Source organism: Gallinula chloropus (genome assembly GCF_964237585.1).
Source record: "Gallinula chloropus genome assembly, chromosome: 21".
Lineage (NCBI taxonomy): Eukaryota > Metazoa > Chordata > Aves > Gruiformes > Rallidae > Gallinula > Gallinula chloropus.
The window spans coordinates 727,473-737,148 of record NC_140106.1 but is presented as its reverse complement, the minus strand read 5'-3'; positions in this window follow the sequence as shown (position 1 = coordinate 737,148).

Sequence of the window (9,676 nt, the reverse complement as noted above, 5' to 3'; positions counted from 1 at the left end):
TCACTGTCGTGTTTGCCTACCTGAAGCCACCCTCCATCTCCTCCCTATTTCTGGATCTGGTATTGTCATTTCTTTACTCAGTGTTTCCACCAGCAGTGAACCCCCTCATCTACAGCATGAGGAACCAGGAGCTCAAGGATGCCATGTGGAAACTGATGACTGAACATTTCTAACAAACAATTAACAGGTCATTTTCTTTTGCATATCACTGGCCATGGAAATCACGTTAGAAACAGTCTGTATTTAGTAGGGTTTTTAGTTGTTTGGTGTTTTTCCTCCTAGTTTGTCTAAAATATAATACAGTGTCCACTTTTGTCCCATTCCTAATGCAGTATCTCCCAGTCTTGTGTGACGCACACACAGCTTAATGACGAGCTGTGCTCTCTTTGCATCATGTCTGCCTCCAAAGGGCTACATGTCTTTCTTTCTTCTTTCTTTCATTTTTTTTTCTTATATTTATAAATAAATCACACATCAGTTGTTTCACTTGAATATTGTCTGAAGCAGCAATGCTTTCCCTCCATGACAGAATGGGAATTTCCAGGATCGGTACCAAGCGCAGCAGGAGAAATACTTTCATCTCCCTCATTATTCAGGTGTTTCCACCTCTCCTGATGATTTGGCCATGCCTAAGATCATCTTTTCAGCAGACTGGCTGGCTGGATTTATGCACTTCAGTTCTTCACAGGTTTCCACTTGATCTTGCTCTTTGGTCATTCGGATGTCGCTCAACTCTCCAGTTTGTGCTTTGAGCTTCAGAGTGTTGGAAAATATCCCATCTTTCAGGAGTCTAATGAACTGTTCTGTCAGAAGCCCTCGTTTTGGCTAGGATAGAGTTAATTTTCTTTCTGGTAGCTGGTGGAATTACATGTTTGGGAGTTAGGATGAGAGCAGTGCTCACAACACTCTGATGTTTCTTCTTGTTGCCAAGCAGTCAAGGACTTGTCAATTTTTCATATTTACTTGCTAAGGAGAAGGGAGAGGACATAGCCAGGATAAGTTACCTAATCTGGCCAAAGAGTGGATTCCATTCAATTGTGTCATTCTCAGCATAAAGGAGGGATTGGTGGAGGGGGGAGGATGCAGCTCCAGGATGTGCAGGTTTGGGGATGGTCTGTTTTCAGGATGACTCTGAGTTATACGGTCTGACCAGTTTTGTATATTTTGATAAAAAGTCCTATTGTTGTTGTTTCTCTCTGATGTCCCAGTAAACTGTTCTTATCCCAATCCGTGAGGTTTTGGCTTCATTGATTTTTCTTCTCCCTCCCTTTCTTCCTCCCTCTATTCCTCCCCTCTCCCCCTCCCCTCTCTCCCTCCCCGGCCCTGCCCCCACTCCCTCTTAAAGAAGAATTGGCTGTGTGGTGCCCAGTTCTCAGCTGGGGCAAAACCACGACATGTCAGAAGTTCAGTGTGTCAGTAGCTGAGGTTAGTGGGACTGCTAGTGTGCTACCTGCAGAGGTTTCATGCCAGGAACACCTTTTCTTCGGGAGCTATGACAATACGTTTAAGAAGTTCAAAGGTGGATCCTGGTAGAGCCTGAATTACGTCAAGCAATATTAGGATCGTTCCTGTGGTTATAAAACCCCTGATCTCCAAGGTTACTGAAGCTTCCCATCCACTCCCTGGGGAGGTTTCAGGCCAGGAACATCTTTCATCCCTCACACCTTTTGCTTGGGAGCTATTGCTGGACATTTACCTGTTTTTAAGGTGGAGGCCAGTAGACCATTGTGTGCCATTACCCTATATTTAGTATGTTCAAAGTTGAACGCTGGTCTCAAAATGATGTCAGGTAATTTTATGAGTACCTCCTGCAAGGAAAGCCCTGAGGCCCAATGTTACTAGGGCTGCCAGTGTGCTACGTGGGGCGGTTTCTGGCCAGGAACATCTTTCATCCCTCAGGGCTTTTGGTTGGGAGCTATTGCTGGACATTTAGGAGTTTTGAAGTTAGACACTGTTAAAGCTGGAACATTATGTCAGACAGAGTGACATCCACTCCCATGGCTAAAAAAGCCCTGACCCCCATGTTACTGGGCACTCTTCTGGAGTACCACACCGGGTGGCACCAACCCTGAGAGTAATTTCAGTGTCCTTTGCTTAGGCTACAGAAATCCAAATCAAGACCAACATCACCACTCATGAACAATGTTTCTCCTCCAAGGGTTCAACATCCTCACAGTCTCTGCATTCCCTCTGCCTCCTGGGGGGGGGGAAAGAGCTTAGAGTGAGGCTTAGAAGATAAGTGGAAGATCGGGGGCTTTGAGGGATGCTGTTAGGGCTTGGGGGTGACAAGTCATGGTAGCAGTTTGGGTTCAGGCAAACTCAAAACTCTGGTGAGAGTTTCTGTTTTGTCCTCAGGGTAGGGCTAAGGGTCAGAGGTGCCCCTTTACAGTTTGGGATCATGGTGAGGCGCAGGTTAAGGGTTTGTGATTCTGCTCAGAGCTTCTTGAAAGTGATTTCAGGGGTGCTCAGCTTTGTGGCTTAGGGGATTGGGTTAGGGTTATAAGTAAGTGCCAAGATCAAGGCTAGTATGACAAGAGTAGGGATCAGGTGCTGTCCCTTTCACATGCTTCTTCCTTGTCCTTCCCCACTGTCCCTTCACTCTTGGATGAAGCTCTCAGGCATCTCAAGCACCTCACCATGTTGCTCCTCACCAACCAGCTTCCTCCAGCAGAAGTATCATCACCAGCAACTCTCCAGCAATGCCACCTTGGTTTTCATCTTCCTCTTACTCCCGACCTCATCTCCCTGGCCTTTCCTTCACAATCCCTGCCCTCACTGTAGCTCTTTGGGAATCATGAGTTACATTTTGGAGAAGCGTTGAAGATGTGGGGAGAGTGGCTTCAGCATTAGGGATTGGTTAATCTTCAGGCATCTGTTGAGGATGGTGGTGTTGGCATTTAGAGTAGCGAGACAGATGAAAGCTCCAGGTTAGGTGATAGGATTAGGATACAGGAAAAGGTCAAGGGTGATCTGGACAGTGCCAGATTAGAAGAGACAGGGCATGTAGGCACTCTGCGATCTTCCACCCTCACGGTGAGCAGAGAGTAACCTCAGCTGGTGATGACAAAAAGCCTCCCCATTTCACTGAGCACTGGACTACCACTGGGCCCTGTGGTGTGACAGGACACATCCAAGCGGGTCCATGACACGGGACGTCTGTATCTTCTCACTTAGTCATCCTGAAATTGCTCCCTCTGATTTCCTGCTCCAATCAGCATTCAGGGAGGCACGTGTCAATATTCTGAAGGAGTTTCATCACCCACAGCCCTTAGCAGCTTCTACTAAACCTCCAGGAATCTTCATTCCTGCCATGGCCCTCCACACTCAGTGACTTTCCCCTGGAAGCTGGTTAGTGTGCAGCCACTATCATCAGCTTATTCTTGCCTCTCAACTTCTGTACAGTTGCAGGGGGACTTTAAGGAGACCCTGTCTTCTAGAAAGAGTTTTGCTCATGTGATGATATCAGTTAATACAGGATACAGCACAAGTCCATTTCTTTCTCAGTCCTAACTCACTAATATTTTCAGCATCAACAAACATCTTCATTTCACTGTAAAATGTTGCCCCAAAAAACTCTAATTTCATTTTCTAAAGATGGGCGTGGGGCCAGGGGACACAGCCAAGTAGAAGTGACCATAGGAGGCTGGGCAGGGAGTCCACTAGGGACAGGAGTTGGTGACAAGACTCTGGGAAGGAAATCTGGCCAGGAATAAGGCCAAAGTGGGTGCTGGAGCTCTGCCAGAAAAGCCTGAGAAATTTCTTCACATTTGAAAAGATACAAGCACATTTTCACTGACTGAATATTTCCAACCAATCAACTTTTGTTTTTCCCAAATCAGAATAAGTTAGGAGCTCTGGGGATATACATTAAAAGTAGGAGAAGAAATAAACATCTTCCTGAGTCCTTGGGGTGTCAGGACACTGTCACACTGTGCACTGAAACTTGCCTTTCGGGTATTTCCACCTGCCCTGAGGAAATGGACTGTGTCTCAGGGCCCCTTTTCAGCAGACTCTCTGGCGATATGTCCTCTCCTTTGCTTTTGGGATTTACTCCACCCCCTTACAGTTTTTTACTCATAGTTGGGGAATGTGTTTTATCTTTTATAATTTTTTCAAAATGAGGAAGAATTCTGTTTCTATTCCCACCCAGTCCTCAGGGTAAATGGGGTGGGAACTGTGGCGAAGAGACTGCAACATTCAGCTGCAGACTCAGTGCAGAAGCCTGATGGAAGAAAAGAGAGCAACTCCTCAGCATCCCTTGGAGACATGGTGGGGTTGGGGAGGTGTAGAGGAAGGTCATCGAAGCAGTGTGGGAACTCAGGGAGAGAGCTGTTGTGAGCTTTCCACACCTCCTTAGGAGATCCTCTGATTCACTATCAATCAGAGAAAGCTGCTGTCACTTCTGTAAATTGAAAAACTAGAAAGCCTGAAAATACTGAAACCTCTCTCTTTTTTTTTTTAATTAAGTGCTCATTGAAATCTTCCACTTTAATTAGAATCCTGAGTCTTCTCCAATTAGCTGTACAAGTCTTGAAACTCTGAAGACACATAGTTCGTTAGGGCTTTTTCAATTTTAATGAGCCCCTTGGTGTATTTGGTGCTGATGCCATGAACTGCAGATCCTGTGAGGAGATTGAAGCAGTCTCTCCAAGAGTTAAGGTCAGAAGAAGAAGCTGAACTGCTGTAGAGTGTTAATTGGCCCCACTGAGGCCCATTACTGAGAAAGCCTCTCTCCTCATGAATGGGTTAGAGCAGAAAACTGGAGTCTGTGATTTAAGGTAGACTAAGGCACTGTGCAGGTGGATCTGATGCTGAGTAAAGCCTTGATGTATTTTATCAAGCAGAACAGCCAGCCCCACAGAAGTGTGATTTTGCCCCCCGCACTGCCTCAGGGCTCTTCCTGGGCCATGTCACATGGGGTTAATGATTCAGAGTGTGGTACAAGGGTAGCAGAGCTCCCAGCATCCTGAGGGGGTGCAAGGAAGCAGTGAGGTCCCAGTTCTGTGAGATTAGTATGTGTGGTGGTTTAGGCCCGGCTGGAGGCCAGACGCCCACCAAAGTCGATCTATCACTCCCCTTTTTAGTTGGACAGGGGAGAAAATATATATTGAGAGGCTCAGGATTCAAGATAAGCACAGGGAGAGATCATCCTGTGATCAATGACACGGCAAAACAGACTCAACACAGAGTGAAGGAAAGAAAACTCTGATTGATGACACTGCACTACACAGACAGTGACACCAGAGTCAGATAATGAGAAGTGTGATCAGATCTTAAAGCACCTTCCCCCACCCCTCCCTTCTTAGCAGACTTCACTTTAGTCAGGATTTTGCTCCCTTCTCTGGTGGCAAATGCAGCTGCTTGTGTTTTTCTTTCTCCTGTATGTGATTCCCAGAGACGCTGTGACCATCGCCGATTGTCTCAGCCTTGGTCAGCAGCAGCTCTTGCCTTGAATCGGCCAATGTTTACTCTCTGGAGCCTGCAGCCCCCATTCTCTCCCAGTACCCAGCTACTCAAAAACTGCGACACTCCACCCCTGGCCTCTGCAAAACACATATATGAGAATTGTTCTTTAAATCCCCATCCCAACAGAAATTCTCTACAATTGTTACACTACCCATCTCTGTTCAGTCTGTTCTGCCCATTCCCTCAGCCAGTTAGTGTCCTTATCTCAAAATCCTCGAGCCCCACGTTGGGTGCCAAAAAGGACTGTGGTATTTGGCCATGGCTAGAGGCCAAATGCCCACCAAGCCCCTCACTCACTCCCCTTTCCAGCCTGAAAAAGGGAGGCTTAGGATTCAAAATAAGGACAGAGGGATCACTTTCCAATTAGTGCAATGGGCAAAACAGACTCAGCACAGAATAAAGGGAAGAAAAGTGACTTATTACTACTACAAATACATACCCAGTGAAACAGAGTTGGGTAATGAGAAGCATGGCCAGGTATTAAAGAATGAAGTTTAACTCTTCATTCACGATTTTACTCCCTTCTTCCATCTCAACATGGCGCAGGGAGGGGCAGGGAATGGTGAGTGGGTGTCTGGCGGTTCCTCACAAGCTGCTTTCCTTCCTCAGACCTTAACACTTTGAATTCTCCTGCACCCCTCCCTTCTTTGAAAACTTTACTTAATCATGAATTCGCTTCCTTTTCCCCCACCCATCACAGTGCGGGGAGGGGGAGGGAATGGGGAGTGGGAGTTTTCAGTCCCTTCCTCCCGAGTTGTCTTCTGTCATACCTGGGGGGGAGGACACCCCCACCCCCTGCAGCACTGTGGGGTCCCACCCACGGGAGACAGTCCTCTAGAAACTTCTGCAGTGTGAGTCCTCTCTATCAGGGAGTCATCTCCTCACCACAGGCCTCAGCACGACTCCCTTCCCTGGGGTGCTGACGTTCAGGCCCAGACTCCCCCAGCCTGCTCCCCTGCAAAGTCACAAGTCCCCTGGCGAACCTGCTGTGGTGTGGATCAATCCCTTCACAGGCCATAGATGTCTCTGCTCCCCATCCATATCCATGGGCTGCGAGGGGACACTCACTCCACCATGGTCTTCTCCACGGGTTGCAGGGGAATCTCTCTTTCCAGCATCCAGAGTGCCTCATTCTTCCGCTCTTCTCCTTTGGGCCTGGCCTTGGTTCCCATGCAGCTTGTTACATCTTCTCACTCCCTTCTCCGGTGGCAAAATGCACCTGCCTGCAGTTTATTTTTCTCCTATATGTGATTCACAGATGTACTGTGACCATCTCCGATTGGCTTGGCCCTGGTCAGCAGCAACTTTGGCCTTGAATTGGGGATGTTTTGCCTGGAGAAGAGGAGGCTGACGAGAGACCTTATCACTGCCTACAACTACCTGAAGGGAGGTTGTAGAGAGGTGGGTGGTGGTCTCTTCAGCCAGGTGACAGAAGATAGAACAAGGGGAAATGGCATGAAGCTGTGCCAGGGCAGGTTTAGATTGGATATTAGAAAAAAATGTTTACTGAAAGAGTTGTCAGGGCCTGGAACAGGCTGCCCAGGGAGGGGGTTGAGTCACCATCCCTGGACGTGTTCAAAAAAACGGCAGATGAGGTACTTAGGAATATAGTTTAGCTTAGGATGGGAATGGTTGGACTTGATGATCTTCAAAGGTCTCTTCCAACCTTGTGATTCTCTGATTCTGTGATTCTCACTCCCTTCTCCAGTGGCAAAATACACCTGCCTGTAGTTTATTTTTCTCCTATATGTGATTAACAGATGCGCTGTGACCATCTCCATTTGGCTTGGCCCTGGTCAGCAGCAACTTTGGCCTTGAATTGGCCGATGTTTACAGTCTGGGGCCTGCAGAGAGCTTCTAGATGCTTTTTGCAGAAGCCATCTCAGCAGCACAGCTACGCAAAACTGCTAAGCCAGGGTGCCAGGCAACTGAGGTCACAGGACACCAGCATCTTGGAAAATCAGTGTCCCGGGAAACCAGTGGTCCAGGAAACCAGGGCCTTAGAAACCAGGGGTCATGGAAACCAGGGTTGCCAGGAAACTGGGGTGAATGGAAAAAGGCACACGGGAAACTGGGGGCGTGAAAAAACAGTGACACTGGAACAGGGGAGTGTGGGAAACCAGGAGCGCAGGTAACCTGGGCTCAAGGAAACTGGAGGTGCAGGAAACCAGGGTGAGGAGACCCCAATGTGCCAGGGAACTGGGATGCGGGAAAACTGGGCATGCAGGAAACCTGTGACATGGAAAATCAGTGCCCAGGGAAACCAGTGGCAAGGGAAACCAGGGCACAGGAAACCAGGAGCTCATCGAAAGCTTGGTGCCAGGAAACCAGGGTCCCATAAATTCAGTGACCTGAGAAACCAGGAGCACGGGAAAATTGAAGTGCCAGCAAACTGGGTGAGCAGTAAACCAGCAGCCTGTAAAATCAGTGTCTCAGGAAACTGAGGGTCCAGAGATTGGGGTGGTGAGACCCCAGATTGCTAGGCAACTGGAGGTGTGGAAAACTGGGGTGCCAGGAATCTGGTGTGCCAGGAAAGTGGGCGTGCAGGAAAATAGCATCCTGGAAAATCAGTTCTCTGGGAAACCAGGGACCAAGAAAACAAGGGTCATAGAAACCAGGGTGCTGGGAAACCAGGGTCCTGTGAATTCAGTGACATGGGAAACCTGGGGCCTGGGAAACTGGGGCCATGATAAACTAGGGTGCTGGGAAATTAGGGACACGGGAAACAAGTGGCATGGGAACCAGGGTGTGTTGGAAAGTAGGGGCGCACAAACCTGGGCTGCCAGGAAACTGGTGTACTAGAAAACTGGGGGCAAAGGAAAGTGGGTTGCCTGGAAATTGGTGTACCGGGAAGATGGGAGTGCGGGAAACCAAGGTGGGGAGACACCAGTGTGCTGGGAAAACAGAGTGCCAGAAAACTGGGAGTGCAGGAAAACAATGACATGGGAAACAGGGGGCACAGGAAACTGGTGTGCCAGGAAACCGGTATGCCAGGAAACTGGGAGCATAGGAACAGGGATGGTGAGATCCCAGTGTTTTAGGCAACTAGGGGCTCAAGAAACCACCATGCTGGGAAACTGGGGAACTGAGAAACTGGAGGCACAGGAATCCGGGCTGGAGAGACCCCAGTATGCCAGCAAACCGTGGTGCCGGCAAACTGGGCACGCAGGAAAAAAGGTGCAGGGAAACTGTGGTGCTGGTAAACTGGAGGCGCGGTAAACCAGTGTCCTGGAAACTCAATGGCCCGGGAAACCAGGGCCCAAGAAACTAGGGGCTCATTCAAACTGGGGTGCTGGGAAAACAATAATCCAGAAAACTGCGGGCACAGGAAACTGGGGTGCCAGCAAACTAGGATTGCATGAAACCAGTGATGTGGGAACATGACGGCACAGGAAACCGTGATCATGGGAGACCGGGGTGCCTGGCATCTTGGGGCACAAGAAACCAGCATCTAGGAAAATCAGTGCCTTGGAAAACCAGCAGCCTAGGAAACCAGGGCCCAAGAAACCAGGGGCTCATGGAAACTCGGGTGCCAGGAAACAGGGGTCCTGTAAATTCAGTGACCTGGGAAACCAGGGCCGTGGGAAAGCTGGGTCCTGGGGAAACGGGGGCATGAGAAACCACATGCTGCGAAACTACAGGTGTGGAAACCAGTGGCACAGGAACCTGGGGGTGTGGGAAAGTAGGGTCTTGGGAAACCAGGTTACCGGGAAAAGAGTGTGAATGGAAAAATGGGGCACGAGAAGCTGGTGAAGTGGAAAACCAGTGGCATAGGAACTGTGGGGGTGCAAGAAACCGTGAGTGAGGGAAACCTGAGTGCCGGGAAACCGGCACACTAGGAAACTGGGGGTACCTGGAGACCGGGCTGCCAGGAGAATGGCGTGCAGTGAAAACTGTGGGTGCAGGAAACCGGGGTGGAGAGACGTCGGTGTGCCAAGGAAATGGGGTCCCAGGAAACTGGTGGTGCAGGAAACTGGTGTGGGGAGACTCTGGTGTGCCGGCAAACTGCAGTGTGGGCAAACTTGGATGCGCAGGACACCGGGAGCATGGGAAACCAGGGTACTGGGCAACTGGAGGCACAGGAAACTGACATCCTGGAAGACAGGGACCGGGGTGGGGAGACACTTGTGTGCTAGGCAAGTGGGGGCATTGGAAGCATTCCAGAGTCTCTGGAAACAAGGGTACAGGGCAATTTGGGGCACCTAAAAAC